A 12,207-nucleotide genomic window follows, 5' to 3' on the forward strand; every position below is an offset into this window, starting at 1 on the left:
CACTTGATTTAATTAGGCTTTTTGTTATTTTTATCTGTCATTTTGCACTTTCATCCATAGACCTAACAGTTGACAATAATGCTAAAGTTATTCAGTTTCATAAGATCTTATTATTCCTATCTTTTTGCTATGACAAATTGTGTAGAAATTTATTTACAGCACCATTTACAAATTTCCTTTTGTCTTTGAAACTCGGCTCTAAATGAAAGTAAAGTTGGATTTTACTAACATTCCATTTCAGTAAATATTCATTTACTAATATTTAATTCCAGCTCATATTTCCATTTCAATGCGTATGGCTCTGCAAAATGCCTGCAGCCCATCCTGAAAACAAATATCCAGAATCTTCAGTTCTTTCAATAATCACCTTTAAATAAAGGACACCAACTTTAGCCACTAGATCAGCCCATATCATTAAAGTTAAGTCATTAAATTCTAAACCAATGTGTGAATTCTAATGATGTGTTATCGTCATGCACTGGGAAAAATTACCATTTACATTTTAACGTTTGGAAAACAATTTTCTTAAATTTCCAAATTGTCGGTCAAAGGACTTTAGTAAATGAAATAAAGTTGAAATAATATTGAATAAGCTTAAGAGTTTTTTTGTGCTTTTAAATTCTATTTTTAAAAAAAGGTGATTCAAAGTATTGTTGAAGATTTCAACTGGGCAACAACTACTTAACTATTATTGTGTGGGCTGACTTTATACCTTCATATATTCCATTAAATGTATATATCAAGATATTAATCCATGCTGCTTTGGTAGATCCAAATCCTATGCTCTCTGAAGAAAAAACAGTGACGTTTCCTGGGGTCTTAAATGCTGGTTGTAGTCAGTATTTTTCTTCAAATCTGTAGTGAGAAAAAATACAATTAATTGTTAGTTGTCACTTTTGATGAACTCAACCATCAAGAACTTTTCAATAAGCAGTAAAAATTGCCAGAAATCGTTTTGTAAAATTCTTTTGATGATTTACATTCCCTGAGACAATGTACTATAAGTCATCAGGCTGCTGAAATATTGTCAGTGCCACAGAATATGAATATATCAAGAAATAGAACTTTAGTTCTGGAAGGAAAACAAAGCTTATCTCTGATCACATTATAGGTGTGAATTTAGATCAAATAATTTTGTCAAATTATGCAGTTAGTGATAGAAGACCTCTACATCAATCATATTTTTTTCACACTGTTGCCTCTCAAATTTAATTTTTTCAAATCTTGAAATTCAAACAAGAACACAAATTAAACATCTAAACCTCCACTTTCTTTGTTTCAGACTACATATGGATCACAGAAAACACACACACATGCACACTCACACATACCCCACAGCAGAACAAGGTTAGAACTTCTAACTCATTCCATTATTTTGTTTTTAAGAAATAATTATGGTTTCAAACCAAAGGACAGATTGAAGAGTAAAATAAACAGATCATATAAAAGGCATAATAAATCAGTTACAAATCAAAAAAGCACATCATTTAAGGATTTGTTTCCATGGTCCATGTAAATGAATCATATATGTTGATGGTTTACTTCCAAATGCTGCTACTAAATATAAATTAAGAATAGAGGGCACACACAGACATTAGGTTTAATATTGAAAATAAATGTTGTTCTAGATTTGAAAAAAAATAGAGGGCACATAAAATACATAACATAAAATATGTTCTACTAGAAAAGAGATTTCTTATTTACCTTGGAAAATGGTATTCGGCAATCTCAATTTACATTCCTTGCCAACTGTTTTGTGTCCACTGTTCACACAATTGTGAAGGGATCTGTTGAGTATTCATTATTTTGCATTATGTTTGTAGATAGCCTATATATGTACTTGTGTTACACATTCTTCATAAATTAAGAAACCTATTCTGAAAACAATAATTGCTGTACCACTCACGGAATTAGCTGATTTTGTTTTGTTGTTACTGAAGCCTAGGTGCTTTGACATACTTTACCATTAGTTTTTACCCTATCATAGTAGCGATGAGAAGAGAAATACAATTTATATTAAAATAATGTAAACTTGATAGCAGCAATGAGAATTTCAGGGATTTTCTGAAAGAATCTCCATGTCTTTCCATAAAATTGAGATTATTTTTATTATTGTCATTTAAGAAGAAACACTTATTTCATACTTTGTGTGATAAAACTTATAATTAAGGGGCCCCTCGGTGGCTCAGGCAGTTAAGCATTGGACTCTTTTTTTTTTTTTAATTTTTTTTAACGTTTATTTATTTTTGAGACAGAGAGAGACAGAGAGAGACAGAGCATGAACAGAGAAGGGGCAGAGAGAGAGGGAGACACAGAATCGGAAGCAGGCTCCAGTCTCTGAGCCATCAGCCCAGAGCCCCACCCAGGGCTCGAACTCACGGACCGCGAGATCGTGACCTGAGCTGAAGTCCGACGCCCAACCAACTGAGCCACCCAGGCGCCCCAAGCATTGGACTCTTGATTTCAGTTCAGGTCATGATGTCATACTTCATGAGATTGAGCTCTGCCTGGGGCTCTGCACTGACAGCATGGAGGCTACTTGAGATTCTCTCTCTCTCTCTCTCTCTCTCTCTCTCAAAAATAAAGTAAATAAACTTTTTTTTTAAAGTCCTTGTAATTTAAAAAAAAACTTTACCTCCAAATAACTGGAGGTAAGCATTCCTTCTTCCCTGTCATAAGAGCTACTTTGATGGAAATAGGTGAGAAACATTGTAATATGATACCATAGTCCGAGTAGTTTTAGGATTTACAATACAATTTATTCCAACATTGAACACCAGAGAAAACCTTGCATAGTTTGGGAATATCAAAAGTAGAGATTAGCAGAACTTTCAAGGGAAATGGCAACATTTCTCCTCATCTGTACATTTGTGTGAAATGGACATGGCATAAAATTAGGATAAAACTGCATCTGTGCTGTACACTGGGAAAACCTGTTAGACAGACCATACTAATACAGTACTGAAAAAATATACAAGTAAGATATTTTTCTTCCCAAGAACTAGACCATAAACATAAGGGAAAGATGAAAAGCCCTGATGCCCAATAACTGAGAGAGGGGAAGGAGGCTGAGTGAGGATTATAGTTACAGTTGAGTGAGTCTACCCTACAGCTGGAAAATCCTGCCAGGAAGAAACGCACATGTCACTCGGCCATGAAACCCGTGTGAGTGGCCATGCAAGACAGAGGGAAGATACTCTTTTTGCAAAAAGGTGAAACTTTTTGTTGTGACTGCCTATAATCTGCCATGGTCCATACTCTCTTTTGGCTGCTCAGGAATAGCAACCATGGCTCATCTCAAATGCCAAGCACAACGTGGGAATAAGTGCCCGGGACACACTTTAGCTCAAGGGAAGTGCACTATGACTGACTAGCAAAGTCTGACATTGGAATAATGGTGGGAAATCACAGCAAGTGATCCATGTGTTCTATAACTTTGACGTAAAACAGTGTATTTCTAACCTGATTATTTAAATTACTTCCCCCCGCCTTCTTGTTTTTTCTTTTAATCTTTTCTCATCGACAAACTTTGTAGCATACTTTGTTTTTCCTTTTAGGGTTTTGTCTTTCTTTGTAATGATTTCTTATGTCCACTAACTTGTATTGAGCTGTGGATTACTTAAGTAATATGTATTTTAGTTGGCACTCAAGAGGGTGAGACCATTTGAGAATTTAGATCTTCTATTTTAGGAAAATTGTCAGCAATTTTCAATTTGAATCTTGCCTCTCCTCCATTTCCCCTATTCTTCCTTTTCTTCTTCTTTTTTTCCGGAAGCATTGTTCCATTTTTTGGAGCTTCCCATTCCATCCTTCATGACTCTCAACTGCTGTTTCACATTCCTTTTTGTCTGTCTGTGCTGGACTAGCCATTTCCTTCTGTCCGTCTTCCACTGCTGCAATCTTTTACTCTACCATGGACTTACGCCAATCTAAAGGAAACGCTGAAAATGTTTATTTCAATAGCAATATATTTCTGTTTAAACCACTTTTAACAATAACTTTAATTTGATACATTGCCACTGAGAGTAAGGTTCTGCCTCTTAATTCTCCTCCAATAATACGTTAAAATAACTACCTACCCATGATGGAGCAGTTACATTCACACACACAGACACTCAGTGTGAGTAATCTGAACAGTCTATTTTAAGCAGATAAATTATATTTATGTAACATTTCCAGAATTCAAGTTATCACATCTTTAATATTGGGAAGTTATCATTACTGGCATCAGATTGTCCTCTTCTCTGTCCTGCTGGTTAGGCTGTGTTTAAGAGCAGCAGAACCTTAAGGAGATTCATTCTTTCTGATCACTTATCCATATACAATGCCTGCTTTTGATTTTCTTTCTCTCTCTCTCTCTCTTTTTATTCTCTCTATTTTCCTTTTCCATGCCAACTTATACAAAATAAAAAGCAGAATTCGCTTAAAGTCAAAAATTAGGGTGTGTGTGTGTGTGTGTGTGTGTATGCGCGCGCACGTATGCTTGTGTGTGCGCGTATGCTTGTGTATCCATGTATTTAGGGAAAATAAAATTTGAAGATATTCAGATGATGATATGGGTGTAGGCGAGGTCCACAGGTGTTATTTGGCCAGGACACCAAGTTTGTCTAATACAATGGACTTTTTTTTTTTTTTAATTTTTAATAAGATAAATTGGCCACTTTTAAAAACTAAGAGTGTTCAAATTTAAAAATGTGTATTCCGGGGCGCCTGGGTGGCGCAGTCAGTTAAGCGTCCGACTTCAGCCAGGTCACGATCTCGCGGTCCGTGAGTTCGAGTCCCGCGTCAGGCTCTGGGCTGATGGCTCAGAGCCTGGAGCCTGTTTCCGATTCTGTGTCTCCCTCTCTCTCTGCCCCTCCCCCGTTCATGCTCTGTCTCTCTCTGTCCCAAAAATAAATAAACGTTGAAAAAAAAAATAAAAATGTGTATTCCTTGAAAAACTGGAATTCTCAAAAACTGGATATCTTGGGCCTATTTTTCTATTAAACATAAATGTCAGCATACTGAGTAAGTATCAAATTTAGATGAATATCATTATTTTTAGTTCTTATCACAGTGTCTGCTTTATTTATTCACATAAGTACCTGCCACCTGTGGCATTGGAGTTTCCTCTTCACAGGAATTCCCTGGGCTGGGCCCCTGTCCCCTCTCCTCTCTCTGAACTGTCTCCCTAAATTGTTCCATCTATGCCCATGATTTTCCATTTCCATCCAAATGAAAACTAGCATCTTCACCCACCTGATGTTTTAGTTAAGATAGGCTAATTTATCTAACTATACCCAAAGCTCAGTGGCTGGACACAACAAAGATTTATTTCTTGCTAATGCAAAATAGGTAACTCTGTCAGCCAACTGCTCTATGCCACAAATTACTGATTCAGTATGCTTCTGTCTTGTGGCTCCATCATCTTAGTGATTGGCTTTTGGGGTGGCTGATTTTTATGTCCACTTGACTAGGTTAAGGGAGGTCTAGACAGCTGGTAAAACATTTCTTTCTGAGTGTGTCTGTGAGGGTGTTTCTGGAAGAGAGTAGCATTTGAATTGGTAGACCAGGTAAAGAAGATATCCTTTACCATTGTGGGTAAGCGTCATCCAGTCTTTTAAGGGAGGGCCTGAATAGAACAAAAAGGCAGAAAAAGTGCAAATTTGCCGTCTACTTTCGTTAGGACACCCATCTTCTCCTGCCCTTGGACATCAGAGTTCCTGGATTTCAGGCTTTCCAGACTCAGGGAGGAACTTCCATCATTGGCCCCTGCCCCGGTCTTCACATCTTCAGATCTGGACTAGAACTACAACCTAGCTTTCCTGTTTCTCCAGTATGAAGATGGCACATTGTGGGATTTCTCAGCCTCCACAATTATGTGAGCCAATCCCTCATAATAAATATCTTTCTATATACCCTCTTTTTGGAGAACCCTGATTACAGTAAGCTTCCTCAATCACTATAGAAAAAAAATCCCTAGAGGATTTCAAATCAGAAATTAAATGTATCTGCCCTGGGAGAGATATATGCACCTGAGTATTGTCCAGAAATAGTCCCATGCAAGTCCCATTTCTTTTATTTTGTATTTTTCTTTTATTTTGCACAGATATTGGTGGGAAAAAATGATGCTACACTTCTGGAAACTTGCAGCACCTTCTTTCTGGTCTCCCTTTAGCCTCCCTTCCATCTTCTACAATCTATTGTCTTCACAGGAACCAGAATGATGCTTGCAAAATCAAAATTTTATTTCTTAATCCTCAACTTAAGAATTCTTCAATGGCTTCTCATTGCTTTTCAGGTAAATTTCAGTGCCTAAAAATGGATTATAAACCCTGCATGATCGGTCTCACTTTATCACACTCTTCCCATTGAATGCTGTTTCCCAGCCACTCTAGACTTCCTTTGCTGAACCATTGGAAGTTTATTCCTACCTGACAACTGCTGTTGTTCACTGGTATATTTTCGACCTAATGTCACCCTTCACTGAGTATATTAGAAATTTTATTTAATTACTTTCTTTTTGCTTTTTAAAATGTTTCAATGAACTTTATTAAGTTCAGATTAAAAATTCTAAACATTTTAAGTGTCCTCATTTCTTCATTTTAATTACTTTTAGAAAGGGCTCTAAAATTTAAATGGCTATCTGTAGGATACATTGCTATAAAATTCACTCACTCATCCATTTATCATGTCAGGCAGTGATAGTTACTGCACACCCATTATGTACCCCTGTGAAAAATGGGAACTACCATTGAAATAATAAAAAGGTTTGCTCATATAAGAAGTAGAAAAAAACGTTTATTGTGTTTGTAATTGCTTTTTTAAAAATGTTGTGAGTCAAAATATTTATTCAAATACTTGGTGGCCATTTGCCATCAACTTTTTACTTTTCATTAATTATTGAAGTAAAATAAGGACTGAGAATTAACTGTTGTATTTATCAAAGTGGAGGCTACTTATGTTCTTAATTACAGTGATTTTGGAAAAATATTATCATAAAAATCTTGTGAAAGTTATCCAAAAAATAAAACATAAAAAAAAGAAAGAGAATTGTAGAAATAGAGACTTCTATTGCAAGGTCTTTTGCTCTAAAGAGAAACAAGGAAATAGGATAACATACGGAGAAAAGTAGAGTTAACCATCTGCACACATACATAGAATATATGTATATATATAAATATCATATATATATATATATGTATATATAATACATATCTTATTACCAAAGCGTGTTTTTTAAGGTGACTTACTACATGAAGTGAACTTGAAATACGTACTAAGTGCAAGTCATATGTATTTGGACATATTTGAGTTGCAACCTGCTTTCACCCTGTTAGATTAAGCTGATTAGACAGATGAGAAAGACAGAAGTACATAAAGGGCATGAAAATAAATGTTAAGTTTGAGCCACTGTTTCTACGGTGGCTCTGAAGTACATGGGTTTAAATTGTTTCTCTGGAATACATTTCCAAACTAATTGAAATCTAACCCACACAGCTGATTTAATAAGATAACGATAGATATGCTACACAGGTGTATTGGGGTTCAACCAGAGAAACAGAGATGCAGACTGAGAGAATTAGTGCAAGGAATTAGCTTGCACAATTGTGAGGACTGTCCAGGCAATCCCAATCTCTATAGGCCAGGCCAGCAAGAAGAGCAGACTGAAACTGTCAGGCAACTGAAGCTGCTACCAGCCTGCTGAATTTCTTCTTCATCGGAGAAGCCTCAGCTCTGCTTTTAAAGGCTTTCAGCTAATTGAATCAGGCTCACCCAGATTATTTGGATATATCCCTATTTAAAGTACACTGGTTACAGACTTTAATTTTGTATACAAAACACCTTCACAACAATATCATAGATTAGTTTTTAATTCAATAACTGGGGACTGTAGCCTAGCCAAGTTGACACATCAAAAGATCATCACAACAGATCACATTATTTTGTACCTAATTTATACTATGTTTTCTATGTAGGAAAATCCTTTTGAGAAACCAAATCAATATCAGAAGGTTATTTTAACCATTAACACAGCGTTAGAGTTTGTTCAAAAAAATCATGGGGATTTTGTCAGAAAGAACGAGTACTTATGATTATTCAGAAGAGACTCTTAAACTCTGCTGAAATCCCACTGACAAGGGTCTTTTCCCTTCTTGTTCTTACTGGTAGTAATGTGGTTTATCTTCTTCCTCTTCTTATCCCTCATTGTCCTCCTTGTCCTTTTCTTTTTTCTTTACCTTCTGCTTTTCTTCCTCCTCCTTCTTTTTTTCAATTTAATGAGTGAAGCATGAACTTTCTGCTATATGTTCTTTTGTACCTATTAAAATAAATTAAAAAATACATGATTAAAATAAGATCCTTACAAAGTGTACTTCCTTGGTAATGACTTGAGTCAGACCTTGAGGTTCTTAATGATCACTTGGAAGATGCCCCAATTCTATTACTAACCTATTTATTACAGTCGATTCCTCTACAGATGGCTAAACCAATCCATTTCCCCCCAGAACCTGGGCATACATTCATACCTTGGAAAACTGTATTGAATATATAAGTATTTTATTAAATAAATAATTATCTTAGCACATTTTCATCCAAGATACTTTTGAAAGCAGAAAACTGTAAGAGGATTTTTGCAAGAAGCATTCAACTATTCATTACAAAATAGATCTTTCTAGTTACTCACCAGACCTCCCTACAGAAACATTGGTTGGTAAGAATAATATTTGGAATTAAAACTCTTTAACACTTACAATGATCTAGGTACTTTGGTAAGGGCTATACATTCATCATCTCATGGAATCTTAGTCTCAAGTTATCAATAAGTGATTTCAAGTCAATTCGCAAAATTCCAACACCTACATGTAGTCCAGCAACAGAAATCTTAATAGGGAAATAGTGAGTTTAGTAAAGTTTCAGAGACTGAAATGTATGTTCTGTTATTTTTCCCTTTTGCGTATATAGACACTAAGGCATGGATAAGGTTAAAAAAACCCACACTTCCCAAGTTCGATATATGCAGAATATGTTCAAATTGGACTGTATTCTAAATCTATCAAACAGCAGACTCAAAACCTCTACATTACCCAGAACTAATTGCAACTAAAGGTAAGATATATTTAATTGGCTCTTGTCCCATAAATCATGGTTCCAATACCAAGATGATTTCGCTGCTAATTCATCCTAGTAACCTAGTCCTGATAACTTGACTTGTCTATTGTGGATTCCATTTGAACTACACTTCTTACACTGAAAAAAAAAATTTGATGTTTATTCTTTTATTTTGACAGAAAGAGAGAGAGAAAGCTGGGGAGAGGCAGAGAGAGAGAGAGAAAGAGAATTCCAATCAGGCTTCTCACTGCCAGTGCAGAGCCTGATGCAGAGCTTGAACTCACGAAATGTGAGTTTGTGACCTGAGCTGAAATCAAGAGTTGGAAGTTTAACCAACTGAGCCACACAGGTGCCCCTACATTTCTTATACTTTAATTCAACTTGTTTCAGCATACTGAGTCTGTTTTACTTGATCTCAATTAAGCCTAAAGTATCCCCATTAAATGAATGTATATATGAATAAAATTTATGTAATTTGAAACAGCATAGGAAATGTGAGCTGTTTTAGATTTGTAGCAACAACAGAAACTTTATTTTAGCAGAGAAATAAGAAATGAGGATGAATATTATTGCTATTAGTTTCTATATCATAAATAGTGTATTTGTCCTTTCATCTTTAGTTTTAATGTATTTTAAAACCATATGTAAGTGGCGACATGTTGGTATTAACTGGTAGAAAATATAATCAGAGCTGGTTTAAAAAAACATTTAAAGAAAAATCTGGTTTATTAATTCTAAATATGTCAAGTGATTCAAATTTTCCATGGCTAGGCGGAAAAGTGTACCATAAAGTTGTAGGAAATTAAGTTAATATAAAATTCTGTTTTTTGTAATGCCAAAGTTGTTATGCTTTGAATAAATATTTCAACAAGAGTTCAGCACTTATCACTGGAATGGTCCAATGGAGTCAAACAAATACTCCACAGCTGAACCAGTTCTAGTGCTTGACATGGGAGAAGATATGACCAATAAAAAACAATCTTCAGATGATACAGGAACAAATAAGTTAGTAATAAGGAATTTTAGGTAAAATCACAACAATCCCAATAGATGCATGTTACCCAGGATTAACGCATCTTCACAGGACAACTCAAGTTTCAGAAACTGGACACCCCATAAAAGGATAGTAAAGTACAGGTGAAGACTTCCATACTATGGAGAATAAATCATAAAAAGAAGGTATAGTGGTTCAGGTTGAGGACAGCAGTTCACCAGAAAAAAAAAATTAAATAGAAAATTTAATAAGAATGAAAGCCCATAGAGATAACTTCACTTCCTAAGGCATTATTTGGGAAATAATACAGAGGACTGGACCAGCGACAAAACCATTTGTGGAGCCTAAAGATTGTGGGTTGCATGGCTGAAGCTAGAAGTCTTGAGTCTGTCTACAGGAGATAACATCGCCCCACCTCTGGTAAAAATTATAAATTAAAAGTTTGGTCTAGATAAAGCTTAATCAATACACCTTGTAGAGAAGTTGATAAAAGTATTTATTTAAAATGATGGAAAAAGACTATAACTTCTTCAGTTATGTGTCTCATGCTCATTATTCAAATTGTTAAAAATCTTTGAGCCTTGAGATACTATCTGAAAAGAGAAACTTTTAGAAACTTCTAAAATGGAAAATGTTTTTCAATGAAATAAAGACTCTCATCCAAGTCATTATATATATGTGTGTGTATATATATATATATATATATATATATATACAGATATATATATAATACATATATATATACATATATATATAATACATATATATATACAGATATATATATAATACATATATATACATATATATATAATACATATATATATACAGATATATATATATATATATATATATATATAATACACACACCTTGAATATTACAAGGTCCTTACTGTAAAAGAATTCATAATCTAGCGGAGAAAGTAGTCTAACAGAGAATAACTTTAAGGCTCAGAGAATTCTTTTATAAATGTAAAATTTGCAGAAAGAAATGCAGCTGTCTTTCATATTATTAATTCAAATTCTCTATATATTTGGTAGTAGTAAATGACAGCTCACAACCAAATCCAGCCCTCCATCTGTTTTTGTAAATAAAGTTTTATTGGAACACAGCCATGCTCAATCATTGACCATTCTGTTTATGACTCTTCTTATGCTTCAGTGACAAAGTTTAGTAGTTGTAACAAAGACCAAATGTCCCTCAAAGCCTAAAATATTTACTATTTTGCCCTTTACAGAAAAAGTTTGCCGACCTATGGGGTAGATTAAAACTATAAATAATAATTAAAAGGTGAAACATGAATATTTAGCACTCTTCTCACTATTTTTTAATAAAGACCCTCATTACCCCTTATATTTAGTTTTGACTTTAAATCTGCATAAGCCCTTATAAGTTATTTGTAATATAATACAGAAAACTTAGTTTTCTACAAGTAGAATGAAAAATTATTAGTTCCATATATTGCTCCTCTGTTAAAAGTAGATCTTATTAGGTAACAATTTCATAGCAACTTTGTTAATTTGAAGACTTTCTTTATATCTAACAGTTATGTAGAAAAATTAGTAGCAAGATGAAACAAGTAATTCCTAATTGTCTAAATTAACCATCTTCAACAAGGTGATAGTACATATTTTGTATCTTTTTGTTTTTCCTGTAGAGTGGCCTGACTATGCTGAATCCCCTACAATAGCTTTCCTGGGGAAAACAAGACAAGCCTGTCCAAGACACGGTACATGCAGGCTACTGTGCATGTGTTTTTATCTGGAGTTGTTTCACCTGATGGGGCTTTTTCCATCTGTCTCTCCCCCTACCCTCATGACAAGAGTACAAATTCCTCTCTAATTAGCTTATTGTTTTGCATTCCCCTGGGCTCTCCCTGTATACTTCTGCTTGTGTTGACACCACACTATCTCCTTTTAAAGCCCTACATATTAAACCTTTCTTCCTTCTTCTCTTTGAATTTCAAAATCAAGTTATGAAGTAACCACTTTATTTCATGTACCACAATAGGGAACAAGCCTTTGCAATCTTTTTTTTTTTCACATAATTTTAAACATGATTGTGATTAACATAGTAAATGTTGCTTATACTGTTACAGCCTGAAGACTCATTTTTAAGTATTTAC

At 34.6% G+C, this 12,207-nt stretch overlaps 1 long non-coding RNA gene across 1 annotated transcript in view; it reads right to left on the bottom strand.

Moving 5' to 3' along the window:
- Positions 1-8,206: 8,206 nt before the first annotated feature.
- Positions 8,207-12,207, bottom strand: part of LOC115512595 — an 85,986-nt gene continuing 81,985 nt past the window's right edge. Inside the window, exon 3 of the long non-coding RNA XR_003968433.1 lies at positions 8,207-8,299. This is a non-coding gene — a long non-coding RNA (uncharacterized LOC115512595). The remainder of the gene's footprint in view (positions 8,300-12,207) is intronic.

The sequence above is a fragment of the Lynx canadensis genome, chromosome B1 (genome assembly GCF_007474595.2).
Source record: "Lynx canadensis isolate LIC74 chromosome B1, mLynCan4.pri.v2, whole genome shotgun sequence".
In the NCBI taxonomy this organism is placed as follows: Eukaryota; Metazoa; Chordata; class Mammalia; order Carnivora; family Felidae; genus Lynx; species Lynx canadensis.